Here is a 14,927-nt window from a genome sequence, read left to right on the forward strand (position 1 = left end):
GGGCTGCCCATATGTGATTTTCAATGATCAAGATTCTAAAAATGCTACAAAACTAACATTTTTGTTTATTTCAAGTACAGTGGTCTCAGGATGACATGACACTAACCCTTCTTAAGAATTACAAAATAAAGATGCTGATGTGAAACTCGCTGCAACCTTGGGGGAATGAACTTGTGTCTATAAAACACTGATGTAATGCTGTGAGCTCATGATATAAATGGATGCTGAACCATCTGTGTTTTGTGACACACTGTATCATTTAAAAAAATTGTGTATAATTCTAAAGTAAAAAATAAAACAAGTTTTCAACTAACAGGTGCATTGCTTCAAACATACAACTCAATGGTTCTAAATCCTGACTTGAAACAATGCCTGCAAAAAGTGAAGAGTCAGGGGAAGATATTACATTTGACACTCTTGAAAAATGTCAGAGAAGTAGCCCTCTAAAATGTAGTAGAGAAATGGTAAACATAAGACATTGCGGAGCAGGATAAAACAGTCAATATAAAATTCTTCTTTACTGGAAGGAAAGAAAGAAAGAAGGAGGGAGGACAAGGAGAGGAAGGCAGAGTTTGCTGAGGAGGGTCCATTCTTGAGCTGAAGCACTTGAGCTCTGGCTCTTGGGCTGCGTAGTCAAGAAAACGACGGTCAGAATTCACCTGTAGCACGTCTTTATCCGTTTATCTGTCGATGGACATTTAGGTTGTTTCCATGACCTGGCTATTATAGATGTGCTGCTATGAACACAGGGGTGCATGTATCTTTTTCAGATTAGAGTTCTGTCTGAATATATGCCCAGGAGTGGGATTGCCAGATGGTATGGCTATTTTAATAGAGATACAGGAGTAATTCCAAGAGGCAGTTTGAAGGGAACAGAAATAGACATTTATCAAGGTGTTCCATACTTAATGCTTCCCTGGTGGCTCAGATGGTAAAGCGTCTGCCTGCAGTGTGGGAGACCCAGGTTTGATCCCTCGCTTGGGAAGATCCCCTGGAGAAGGCAATGGCAACCCACTCCAGTACCCTTGCCTGGCAAATCCCATGGACAAAGGAGCCTGGTAGGCTACAGTCCATGGGGTCACAAAGAGTTGGACATGACTGAGCGACTTCACTTTCACTTTTCACTTTCCATACTTTATATATACGTTGCTTAATTCTCATAACCCTTCCAAAGAGGTGTTCAGTTCAGTTCAGTCGATCAGTCATGTCCGACTCTTTGCGACCCCATGAATCACAGCACGCCAGGCCTCCTTGTCCATCACCAACTCCTGGAGTTCATTCAAACTCATGTCCATCTAAGTGTTACTAGTCCAATTTAGAGATAATTGATCAAGAGGGAGGGGTCATATGTATACCTATGGCTGATTCATGTTGATACTTGGCAGAAACCAACAAAATTCTGTAAAGTAATTATCCTTCAATTAAAAAAATAGAGATAATTGAGTCTCAATGACTTATTAAATATCCTACTCAAGGTCAGACAATGGAACTAGATCTGAGAACCAGCAGATTGGCTAGGTGGTGGACTAGGATGAGTCAAAGCATTTTCATTTGACTTGTTTTATAAAGCTGTATTTGTACTTTTATTAATTTTTTTTTCTCCTAAATCTGGGAACCTAACATTCATTCGTGTTTGATTGCATATCAAAGACATGGGCTGAATAGGTTAATGCCCAAAGCAGAGTGATGGCCAGATTTGTTTTAGTTTTGTTCCTTCATCCTTAAGGCTAGCATTTGGTTTTGGGTGAGGGAAAGATGAGTTCCTGACAATAAACAGCAGTTTAATCAAGACTTATAATGAGGGCTCACCAGCCGGTGAAGGCAAGCAGCCATCACTAGAGTTGCCTGCTCCCAGTGAGTCCCTCTGGGCAGCTGTGACTCTGGGCTGGAGGGCAGTGACAGAGCTGAGGTCCCTGCAAAGGGAAGCCAGCCTGCATGCATTTCCAGGGGCGTCCTGGTACCAACTGAAGCCGTGGTCACCCACTTGGGGCATTTTGAAGCAGCCTCAAATAAGCAACATCAGGGTTAGAGAAGAAGGTGGGCTAAGAGTCAGGGACACAGCACAAGTTTTAGATTTAGGTTTTAAAACCTGGGAAACTCTTACTTTTCTTTTTTATAAAGAAAAACAGAAGTTCGCAGTCTCCTTTCATTACCCACTGGTGCTTCTGAGCCATGAACTTTCCCCCACTTCGGAAACTTCTCTGGAAAATGCATTTCATGCTTGTCTACTTCAGTAAAAACCCTTGACTGAATTGTTACAAAACAGGAGACTTGGCCCAGGGAGTGTGAGAAACCTCCCGATGCGGCAAAGCCAGTTGGCATCCTGGAGGCCGTGTGCACTCCGACCTCTGGTTTACCTGTCTTCTTGGACTGTGACCTTCTCCCAGCAGAGGGGGGGATTCTGGCTGTTCCCATGCCAGGGGACCGGGAGGAGGCGGTCACAGAACATACATCACTTTCTCAGACACACTGGAGGGTGTCTCTTAGGATGAGGGGAGCTGACCTGACACCAGGGCTCCGAGCTCACCAATGCATGAGACAGAGTCTTCAGAGAATTCGCAGAGCAAATCTCTCTGAAAGCCTCAACTTGGATTTTTGCTCTTATAAGGTTGTGCCTGCATTATTGGCAACCCACTCCAGTGTTCCTGCCTGGAGAATCCCACGGACAGAGGAGCCTGGTGGGCTACCGTCCAGAGAGTCGGGGGTCACAGAGTCAGGCACGACTGAAGCGACTTACACACACAAGGTGGTGCCTGCTTTGTTACTACCCTCTTGTTGTGCGCACTGCTCTTACACAGTGTGGTAAGCCTCCTCTGTCTCCGCTGGTACAGACTTTTACCCAACAATCTTTACATAGATCCTTCGCCAGCCAGTTTCCTGTTCTCCAGCACTGGGGTTTCTGAACTTGACCTCTTGTCTCAAGTTCTCACCCTGTCCTTTACCCCGTCACTCTCAGAAGATGCTCCAAATTCTTCTTTCCTTAAGAAAAGGGAGTATTTTCAACAAGAATTCGTTGGGCATCTGCTATAAAGCAGGAATTATGCTGTTTTTGGAACATAAAGATAAACAAGTCATGACCTCTTCCCTGGAGGGGCTTATAGCTGGATGAGTGAAAGTCACTCAGTCAAGTCACTCAAGTCACTTGACTGAGCAACTGAACTGAACTGATGTGGCATGTGGGTCTCAGTTTCCTGACCAGGAATCAAACCCATCCCTCTTGCATTGGAAGCTTGGAACTTTAGCCACTGAACCACCAGGGAAGTGCCTCGCTGCCACTTTTTAAAATCAGACCCTGACTATTTCTTTTCTGGCCTGTTGGATAGCCCCACTAATGAAGACTCCACTTTCCATTTCTTTTTATTTCACTTTTTCTTCCATTGCATTTCACAAATTACATTTCTAGAGTACAGATTCTTTTTTGAAAAAAAAAATCATTCCTTAAAATAAAAATTGTTGATGATTTTCCACTGCCTGCACTAAAATTCGAATTTCTTACGTAGCACTCAGGACAGTGTGTCCTTGGCCGCCAGTTTTCTTTTTGAAACTTCCTTCTTTCCTTCTCATTCCCCGTAGATCATCTGATGTAGCCCGTGTGATCACAGCGTGCTGCCCTGCCTCCCCACAGTTGCCTTGAATTCTTACACCTCCCAGGACCTACTGTGGTTTCTTCTCTACCTAGAAATGGCTTGTGCATTTGTCGAAATCATGCTTCTGAGCCCAGCTTAAGTGTCACCTCTGTGAAGTCCTCCCAGACCTTGTTTTCTCCTGGATGATCAATGCGTCTCCCCTCTGTGTTCTCATACCAGAAAAGTGAAAGTGAAGTCACTTAGTCATGTGCAACTCTTTGCGACCCCATGGACTGTAGCCTACCAGGCTCCTCTCTCCATGGGATTTTCCAGGCAAGGGTACTGGAGTGGGTTGCCATTTCCCTCTCCAGGGGAAATCTTCCCAACCCAGGGGTCGAGCCCGGGTCTCCCACATTGCAGGCAGGTGCTTTACATGTGAGCCACCGGGGAAGCCTCTCTCTCTTTTTATCATACCAGGGTGGTTCCCAAACCTGGCTGTGCACTAGAGTCAGTTGAGAAGCTTTAAAAAGATCCTGGAGCCTCAGCCTTACCTCATACCTCACACCAGAATGTATGAGGGAAAGCTCCACGCACTCATAGTTTTTGAAATCTGATCTCAGGTGCTCAGAATTTGATAAGTTCAGATATTTATTCAAGATTCAATAATGCACAGGTTACTAACGGTCATCAAGGAGAACAAGATTCCCTTTATTCTGGGTTAGCCTGGTTCTCGGACAAGGAATTACTTTCCTCATCAGTTAGATTGTCTCCAGGGTCTCTGTCCTTATCTCAGAAACAGAGGTTCTTTGAAAGACCAAAGAAGTTAACGGATGAAGTGGCCTGCTGTGATATTCTCATCTTGGGGAAATTACAGAGGTACTTCAGAATAAAGTTGGGACATCCCATTTTCTGTTCTGTGGTTGTAACATTTTAAATCTCCTCTCTCCCAGGCACATGTGTGTGTCAGAATCTCTCCAGTTCTGCCAAGTCCAACTGCCATCGTACCTGTAGACAAGACTAAATAAATTGAAATGAAGTGTTCCTTGCACCACTAAACTGGGGTCTGAAGGTAAGTCTGCTGAATAAATTGTAAAAGATAGTATAACCTTTATATATAAAAGTTTGTAAGTGAAATATTGTCAATACTCACATGAATTTTTTTATAATTCAGACGGGAAGTATCGCAGCAACTTACAGTGTGTCTCAGAACATCAAAAAGGTTCTCATTTGAGAACCAGAGCAATAAGTTTGCTATTACAGGATGGACTGGAAAGCAGCAAAGTAATAGAATTGTTTTCTTGGAGATTTAAATTCATTGAATAACATTTAACTATGATCCATAGGAGTTTTAAATTCTAGAACTCTTCCCTGTGTCACCAAGCCCAGCTATCGTTCTGATCCTCGATGATGTGAAATGCTAGCATATCTGTATGTTCCATGATTGGGTAGACCAGAGCTCTGCACTCCTCCCCACACACACCTGCCCTGTGCAAGGATGTGCACACACCACACACGCATATACAGATATGTATGCCCACGCCGCCACTGCTGGTCTGTCCACAGCCCGGGTCTAGAAGAAACTCTGGCTTTTAAGGTTGCTTCTGTCTTTGGCTTTTAAATCATAGTCTTACTGTGGAATCCAAAACTCAGACAAACATGATGTCAGTGAAAGTCACAGCAGGATCGTTTGTGGAGGTTAGATATCTTTAAATTAAAGAAAACAAAAAACAGTGAGAGCAGGTCCTTAAAAATCAACATTTTATAACCCGAGTCATGCTCATGTCTTTGCTCCTTTGCTTAGAAAAAGCCAGTGTCTCAGAGCTGACCTAGAACCTGGCTAGTGGTGCACGGCACGAGAGGAGAGGGCTGTGCACACCGAGGGGCATGAAGGAGGGTCCTCCTGACTTGGGGTCTGGGCGGAGGCCGAAGTCCTGAGGTTCTGGAGGACGATCCTTCTCCTCACGCATGCAGGAAACATGTCCATAAGAACAGTGTATCTAAAATGTGTTTATTTAAAACTTTATTTTAAGGTTCACTGTTCTGAACCCTAAAAATGAGCAAAAGTGACTACCCCTGCCGCCAGTCCCCCACTGGCAAAGCTGCCTCTTAACTATCGAGGTTCAGTTGAATTCAGTGGTTCTCAGCATGTGGTCCCCAGGCCAGTAGCAGCATCACTCCAGAACTTGTTAGAAAAACAAATTCTCCAGCCCCTCCCCAGACTTGGCGGCTCAGATGGTAAGCAATCTGCCTGCAATGCAGCAGACCTGGGTCCGATCCCTGGGTTGGGAAGATTCCCCTGGAGAGGGAATGGCAGCCCACTCCAGTGTTCTTGCCTGGAGAATCCCATGGACAGGGGAACCTGGCAGGCTACAGTGCGTGGGATCGCAAAGTCAGACTCGACTGAGGGACTAACACTTTCACTTTCATCCCAGATTGGCCAGATCAGAAACTCTAGGGAGAGGACCCAGAAATGGGTGCTTTGACCAGGTTTCTAGGTGATGCTGAGGCAGGCTCAAGTTGAGGAACACTGGCTTCAAACAATTCACTCTATGAAGAACCAACAGGTTGAAGCCACCCATTGGGCATTGCTTACTGATAACATAGAAAAACCAATAGGGTCTCTGGAGTATTTGAGCCTGTTCCTAACGTTTTTGTCATGTCAAAGAAAAGGGAGTAATGCAGGGATGGAGAAAAACATGGTTTTCAGCCAAGTCCCATTGATGTAAAAAGTGAAAAGTTGAGAGTTACATAAAGACACAAAAAATAAACCCACTTAGATTTTCCTTTTGTTCCTTCCAGTAAGAGATAGAACATGTTCAGTTTGCTTTTTTGCCTAGCTAACTTTGAAGAACAAAAGACAAAGCCAGGGGAAATAACTGTTTTCTGTTGTGGTTGATTAAAGGGGAGATACCAGACTCTACAGAAGAGCTCATTTTCTTGAAGGGCAGAGGCTTTCTCTATAACTTCTTTATGTACCTAGTGCACTAGAGGACAAGATGGTTGGATGGCATCACCGACTCAATGGACAGGAGTCTGAGCAAACTCCGGGAGATAGTAAAGGACAGGGAAGCCTGGCGTGCTGTAGTCCATGGGGTCACAAAGAGTTGGGCACGATTCAGTGACTGAACAAAGTACATTCCTTAGTGTGAACTAGGTATCTAATAAATATTCATTAAAATTGAGGGGAAAGGCAAATAGGAGCAAAGAAAAAGAAGTAAAAAGATAAAAATAGAAAAGCATCACAGGGAGAAATATAAACTTGAGAGACAAAGAAGCATCTACAAGAGAAGGAAGATGTTAGGGAGAAACCAAAGAAAGTAGCAGAGGTAAAAAGCAAAGTGATGGTACCCTGAGAAACAGAGAACTAACCTGATTTATCAATTACAGGAATCAGGCTCATGAACTTCAGAGGCAATGATCTAGCTGCTCAGGCATGCAGCATTTCCCCCTTTAAAAGTTGCTTCTAAAACTCTTTGTCCCAAAATGCTGGCCAAGTTTCAAGGACCAAGGAGCAGACTCTTAGGGACACAGCGTGCGTGCTAAGTCACTTCAGTCATGTCTGATTCTGTGCGACCCCATAGACTGTAGTCCGCCAGGCTCCCCTGTCCATGGGATTCTCCAGGCAAGAATACTGGAGTGGGTTGCCATGCCCTCCTCCAGAACCCTCCGACCCAGGGATCAAAAATGCAACTCCTGTGGCTTGTGCATTGGCAGGCGGGTTCTTTAGATAGAATCCAGCATCACCTGGGATTTTTACCTAAAGAAGGAACACCTTCCATCAAGAAGAGGTACTTGGATCTGAGATGAGTGGCTTATGAGGTAGTGATCCCCCCGTCACAAGGTATTCGAGCCAAGGAGTCCAAGTAGCTGTAAGGAACATGACAGATGCGGGATCAGAGGAAGGGGGACTTCCCTGGTGGTCCAGTAGCTAAGACTCTGAGTTCCCCACGCAGGGGGCCCAGGTTTGATCCCTGATCAGGGAACTAGATCCCACATGTCGCAACTAAGAGTTTCATGGACTGCGACAAAGATCAGAGATCCCATGTCCTGCAACTAAGGTCCTGCGCAGCCAAATGAAAAAAAATTTTTTTTAAAGAAAAAGAAGGGGAAGGGACAGGTTGATTCTTTTAAAATCTTCAACTTTATTGAGCATGTTTCTCAGAGTTCCACCTGACAGCTGCTGTTTCACAGATAGTAAGCGTGGGAAATATGGCTCAGTGGACCAAGGCCTGTGAATTCTCAACTTGAACCAAAATACACCTTCACCTCTTCACCAATCGCTACCCTATTTCACACTTGGTTTCATCTCCACAATGAGAATATGCCCTCACAGCAGATAGTGCAGATAACTGAGAAAAGCAGTTCTGAAAACTTAAAAAAATGCAAATGCTCAGTAATTACCCTTTAAAATGTGAGAACAGTGCTTTAGAGTGGTAACTGAATAGTTCAGTTATAAGCAGAGTTGGCCTCAGGGGAAAACATAATCCGACTTAAGAATTGGCAGGAGACCTTGTACCCACTCCCAAGGAGGGACCTACTTATTCGAGAAAAGATGTCAGAAATCCTGAGCTACCACATGAAAGCAGAGCTGGTGGCCACTTCTTAAAAGTCAAGAGATGATGATCCAGCCATGGAAAATGGTAGTTTCTGCGGTTAGTTTTCCCCTTTGGGAAAGCACCAGTCCCTCCATACTGCTTATCTGGATACTGGCCTTTCAACTCCCCATCACAGGCAGTAAACAAGAGAGAACCATGAGGACAAGCAGCCTGTGCTTCCACTGTCATTAGACATTGCAGGTTTAGGTCACTATGTTGGCAGTGGTTTAGTCCTCAGTTGTGTCCCACTCCTTGTGACCCTATGGACTGTAGCCTGCCAGGCTCCTCTGTCCATGAGATTTTCCGGCAAGAGTACCGGAGTTGCCATTTCCTTCTCCAGGGGATCCTCCCTATCCAGGGATCGAACCAGCTACTCCTGCACTGGCAGATGGGTTCTTTTCCAACTGAGCCATTCTACAGTTGTCCAAACCCGTAAAATGTACAACAGCAAAGGTGAGCCCTAAAGCGAACCTTGGCCATTGGGTGGTAGCAATGTGTCCGTGTGGGTTCATCAACCATAACAGATGTAGCGCTCAGGTGGGGAGGTTGACTGGGCGAGTCTGTGCACGTGTAGCTTATGTGAGATGCTTCTGTATCTTCCTCTCGGTTTTGCTCTGAACCTTAAACTGCTCTAAAATAATACAGTGAGAAACCACGTGGGGCATGTATTTGTTTCATATGCGTGTAGCGATGAAGTGTGTCCACATATATGCGATGTATCTGTTGCATATATGCATGAAGCATGTCCACAAGGAGACCTGCGCTATCTTTCCATCTCTGTGAAGAGGCTCCTTCTCTGCTGTCTGGCACCTTCTCTTGAGGCTGGCAGGCCTGGATATGTGTGCCTCTCACTGGTCCCTTGGTGCCTCCCTGAGTGTCTTCAAAGCAGAGAGTCTAGGGGCAATTTGAAGAAATCTTTCCGGGTGCAGGACTAGCCTACCAAGTATGACCATTCTTGAATCAACTGAACTCACTGAAGAAACAGTGTCTTAGCTCCCATGTGAGTCTTGTTTTTATCAGTAAAGTAGTGGATTTATAAACATTTTCGACTCATCAAATTGTTGCCCCATTAAAAATTCAAGGGAACAGACAAGACTTCGACGATAAAGCTGTCAAGACACGATTACACAGCGATGGCCTGGGGTCAAGGCTTGGAGGCAGCATTTCCTGTGTCGATGGTGCAGGCTGACTTAGAATGAGTGTGCAAAGTCATGGTGTTCTGGAGCAAAGGGGATGGGTGTACAGGTGCAGCCCATTAGCATGCCCCTGAGCCTGGCATTTGGAGCCCCTTTCCCACTTGAAGAAATATGGGGTTTATAGACATTATTTCCTTAAAGGTTGACAACTAAGTCAAGGAGATATTATATTGCTCCATTTCCAGGTGGGGAAACTAAAGTCAAGAGGATAAAACACTTGGTCAGTGTTACCAGGGGATTTCCAGGTGGCTCAATGATAAAGAATTTGCCTGCCAATGCAGGAGACGAGGGTTCAATCCCTGGGTCAGGAGGATCCCCTGGAAAGGGAAATGGCAACCCACTCCAGTATTCTTGCTTGGGAAACCCCATGGACAGAGGAGCATGGTGGGCTACAGTCCACGAGGTTGCAGAGTCAGACATGACTTAGTGACTAAACAATAACATCAACATTACCAGACAGTTGATGGGAGAGCTAGGATTCAGAGTTGTGTTCAGTTATAAAACCAGAGTATTTTTTATCTTAAGTTGTTGCCTCATTTTTTTAGAAATATCAGTTTGGAGTTCTAATGTGCCTTAATTCATTGTGTGTGTGCTAAGTTGCTTCAGTTCAGTTCAGTTACTCGGTCATGTCCAACTCTTTCCAACCCCATGGACTGCAGCACACCAGGCTTCCCTGTCCATCACCAACTCCCAGAGCTTGCTCAAACTCATGTCCATCAAGTCGGTGATGCCATCCAACCATCTCGTCTTCTGTCATCCCCTTCTCCTCCCACCTTCAATCTCCCAGCATCAGGATCTTTTCAGATGAGTTAGTTCTTCACATCAGGTGGCCAAAGGACTGGAGTTTCAGCTTCAACATCAGTCCTTCCAATGAATATTCAGGACTGATCTCCTTTAGGATGGACTGGTTGGATCTCCTTGTAGTCCAAGAGACTCTAAGAGTCTTCTCTAATACCACAGTTCAAAAGCATCAATTCTTCAGCACTCAACTTTCATTATAGTCCAACTCTCACATCCATACATGACCACTGGAAAAACCATAGCTTTGGCTAGATGGACCTTTGTTGGCAAAGTAATGGTTCTGCTTTTTAATATGATGTCAAGGTTGGTCATAACTTTTCTTCCAAAGAGCAAGCGTCTTTTAATTTCATAGCTGCAGTCACCATCTGCAGTGATTTTGGAGCCCCCAAAAATAAAGTCAACCACTGTTTCCATTGTTTCCCCATCTGTTTGCCATGAAGTGATGGGACCAGATGCCATGATCTTAGTTTTCTGAATATTGAGTTTTAAGCCACTTTTTTCACTCTCCTCTTTCACTTTCTTCAAGAGGCTCTTTAGTTTTTCTTCACTTTCTACCGTAAAGGTGGTGTCATCTGCATATCTAAGGTTACAGATGTTTCTCCGGGCAGTCTTGATTCCAGCTTGTGCTTCATCCAGCCCAGCATTTTGCATGATATACTCTGCATGTAAGTTAAATAAGCAGGGTTATTTAATTTGCTTCAGTCATGTCCAATTCTTTGTGACACAATGGACTGTGGCCCGCTAGACTCCTCTGTCCATGGGATTCTCCAGGCAAGAATACTGGAGGGGGTTGCCATGCCCTTCCCAACCCAGGGATCAAACCCATGTCTCTTATTTCTGCTGCACTGGCAGGGTGGTTCTTTACCACTAGTGCCACCTGGGAAGCCCTCCTTCTTTCATTGTTGATGGTCAAAAAATATTTATTATAGGCATACACCTACACACACCTATTTACATATTGGAAAGAATGAGATACATGTCGTGTGATGGTAAAATGCATGAATTCTAGAGTAAAACTGCTGGTGTTCAAATACCCTGACTAGCCGTGTACTCTGGGCCAGGTGCTTTGCCACTTTCTGACTCATTTCCTGCTTGTACAATAGGTATGCTCATAGTGTAATAGTTAAGAATGTTGTTTGGAACGTTTTAGGCACTTTGCAAGAATTAGCCAATACTGTTGTACCAATAAAGGTAGAACTCTTGAGTAATATTTCTCATTTGGTGCCTCTTGGCTGGAACAATGAACATTTAGTGGTAAAGAGACAGAGATTAAAACTGAGATATATTTATAGACCAATTAGCTTCTTTTCTGCTCCATGCCCATAGGTTTCCCAATCCCCCCTCAGCCATATCAGTGAGGATAGTGGACCAAAAGGGCTTCCTGAAATGAACCAATTTTACACTCTCCATAAAACACCACTTCTTGAGGATCAGACATAACCCTCCATTTCATAAGCTGGTCATGAAAGGGAATCTGATCCTTTCCTGCTGTAATTAGAAATACTGATTCCATACACCCATGTTTATAGCAGCGTTATTCACAACAGCCAAAAGAAGCAATCCAAGTGTTCACCGCAGATCAGTGGATGACCAAAATGTGGTATATACATAAATGGAATACTCTTCAGCCTTTAAAAGGAAGGAAATTCTAACACATGCTATATAACATAGACAGACCTTGAGGATGTGATGCTAAGTGAAATCAGCCATTCACAAAAGGACAAATGCTGTATGATGCCACTTATGTAAGATACCTAGAGGAGTCACCTTCAGAGACGGAACACAGAATGGTGGTTTCCACGGCTGGGGGAGACAGGAAATGCGAGTTATTGTTTAATGGGTACAGAGTTTCAGTTTTGCAAAATAAAGAGATTTCTGGGGACTGCTTGCACAGCATCGTGAGTGTACTTAAAATGACTGAATTTAAAAGTGATTTAAAATTGTACTTAAAAGTGATTAAGATGGTGAATTTTGTGTTACCCATATTTTGCCATGTTTAAAACATTTTTAAAAATACTGACTTCAATCAAACCACTACAGCTACTGTGGTGGCCACCAGTTGGGGAAGGGTGCTTTGTTGTTACTGATCTATAAGACCCGATGAAATTGTTAATGCTTTGTCCTGTCAGCAGCCAATCTCGCTGATAGGCTGCAGCTGCTGTCTGTGTGCTCCAGTCCAAACAAGAGTCTGGGCCACCCCCATCCTGGCCTTTGATTCTTTCCTAGGGGAGCTACAAATATGACTCTTAAGTTAAAAGGTATGTGTGGGGAACATGCATGCCTGTATCCCTAGGTGGGCATCCTGTTGAACCCCTACACATGGGGGAGAGTAGGCCAGTTCTAAAAGAGTCCATCCAGGTCAGCCGTGTTGGACCACACGATTGTCAGATGTGATGTCCGTGTTTCTGAGGCCATCGTTGGAGCTCTGGGTAACATCCCACAGTCTCTGGGATTGCACTCTGGGCTTCCCTGGTGGCTCAGTTAGTAAAGAATCTGCCTGCAGTGTCAGAGACCTGGGGGGTTCGACCCCTGGGTTGGGAAGGTCCCCTTTAGAAGGGAATGGCAACCCACTCCAGTATTCTTGCCTGGAGAATCCCATGGACTGAGGAGCCTGGTGGGCTATAATCCATGGCTCTAGTCCTGGTGGGTGAGAATCCACAAAGAGTTGGACACGACTGAGCGACTCACACTTTTTGCACTCTGCATGAATGTCAGGTCTGCATGGGGGCTGTTTCCTCGCAAGCAGGGAATATTTGAGTCTCTTCGTGAATTAGGACCACTTAGATTTCTGTGACCAGTGGTTTCCATGTGAGTCTTTTAGATTAGATTTTCTGCTTATCGATTCTTTTAAAATGTATTAGAATTTCACAAGTATATGTGAATTACTTATCTTTTATTTTTCCTGGTTGGAAAGGAGGAGGGCGAAGGACAAACATCTCGTGTTTCATTACAAACAAGAACTACTTTCAGGTCCAGCATGCTGATTAACTAACAGATGATTATCCTTCATAACAGCAGCATGGTATAAAGAAGATTTCATTTATTTTATTCATAATTATAATAAATTCTCTGTGCTTCCTTTTCTGATTGCTTACACACTTCCTCATGTATGTTAGTGTGTATGAGACAAAGTGTGTGTGTGGTATATTTTGTGACATCCTGAAATTTGAAACAAGGGCAGGTCACATGACTGAAAGAGCAGAGACTTTGCTTCTGAGACCTCTGACACTTACTCCTTCAAGCTTCTGTCAAAAAGTCAGCTGTCAAATAGCTTATAGAAAATAGGCTTTACAGAACACAAAAAGCAACGTGGCTGCATTTTACCCTGAATGTCTCTTGATTCAAGCTCTCTTGAGAAATAGAGGCCAAGGGCCACCTGTTACTGGAAAGAGACCAGCTGACCTCTGACCAGACTGCTGCTGGGGAGGTTTAACCACATCTGTGAGTTGCATCAACATCTGCCTTCCTTGGCCCATTAAGAGACTCAGGCAGAAGTCAGTTAAGAGGAGAGGCTGCTTTCACAAGTCTGAGATGAAAGAGCCACTGGGATCCAATGATGATAACAAGAACTGATCTCTTCCGTGCAGTCCTAAGAGCTGACACATCCTTGGCCTTCCGAAATGTTGCTTCCAGGATACCAACCCATCAGGACCCTGGAGAGAAACTGCCACAAAGGGTGAGACCACTGGCTGTGATCCATGGGTCTTAGTGATAAAAGCAAAGGGAATCTTCTCTTTCAGCCCCCAGACTCTCAGGTAGAGTAGGACACTGTCAAGACTGAGCCTGTGTCCTGAGAGAACTTGGATGGCCTGACTTGGAAGCCCAAGCTGACCTCGGCAGGAACTGTCTTTGCCGGGATCACAGACTCCTGAAAGAAGGGGGAACAAAAGCTTTAAACCAAGTTTGCCTTTTATATTCCATCCGAAACAGGTGTTTGCTTTGCTGGAAGAAAGAGTTCACAGAGGGATTTCATGCATAGCTAAAAGCAATGATGGGATCTTTCGGCTGGGATCATAGCTGGGATCGACTTACATCATCAGGGCATTGTCACTCCAATGGCTTTCTACAAGCAAGATATTAAACATGTATGAGCGCGCCTGTGTGTACACAATAGCTGAATCTGGTCAAATCGGCACCCACCATTTCTCCAGCATTCTTGGGTATATTTCCAATATAAGTGCAATTCTCTTATCCTCTGGTTATAGTAACCCAAGTTACTTTATTCACAACATCTCCTTTGATTTTCATCACAATGCTATGAGGTAAGCATTATGTCTCCATTATATAGATGGGAAAACTGATGCTTAGAGAGTTTGTGGAACATGCTAAGAGGACATAACCAGGAAATGGCAGAGATGGGATTTGATTTTGCCCTCAATCCTGCTCCCACAGATCCTACAAGATAAGCAGCACACGTTGCATGCTGCATTAGCTGCAGAGTCAGTGAAGATTCCCGGATGACCGTCTGCAAAACCCGTCACTCATCCTCTCTCCTCGGCCGGGCTGGCCCACAAGTACCAAGTGTGGCGCGGCCTCCTCGCCTCCTCGCCGAGTGTCCCTCTGCTTCTGCTGCTTTCGGCCTTTTCCAAGATTAACACCTGACCTACCTTCTTTCCATGACCTGGACGGTCAACCCTCCCAACAGCGTGTCCTGAGTGATAGAATTGGGTGAAATGTCCTCACCATCTTTCCTAGAAGAATGGCTATCCTTCTGTGGACTTCTGAAGAGGCACCATTTATGCAGCCATAACTCACTGCCCAGTCTTCTG

The 14,927-nt window shown here is 44.6% G+C and overlaps 1 long non-coding RNA gene across 1 annotated transcript in view; it reads left to right on the top strand.

Annotated features, from left to right (window-relative positions):
* LOC129543796 (uncharacterized) overlaps nt 1-14,927 on the top strand; it is a 64,489-nt gene that overhangs the window by 19,087 nt on the left and 30,475 nt on the right. The window contains exon 2 of the long non-coding RNA XR_016036070.1: nt 4,517-4,635. This is a non-coding gene — a long non-coding RNA (uncharacterized LOC129543796). The remainder of the gene's footprint in view (nt 1-4,516; nt 4,636-14,927) is intronic.

This window comes from Moschus berezovskii, chromosome 23 (assembly GCF_049115385.1).
Source record: "Moschus berezovskii isolate FMDL1 chromosome 23, NW_MosBer_1.0, whole genome shotgun sequence".
Lineage (NCBI taxonomy): Eukaryota > Metazoa > Chordata > Mammalia > Artiodactyla > Moschidae > Moschus > Moschus berezovskii.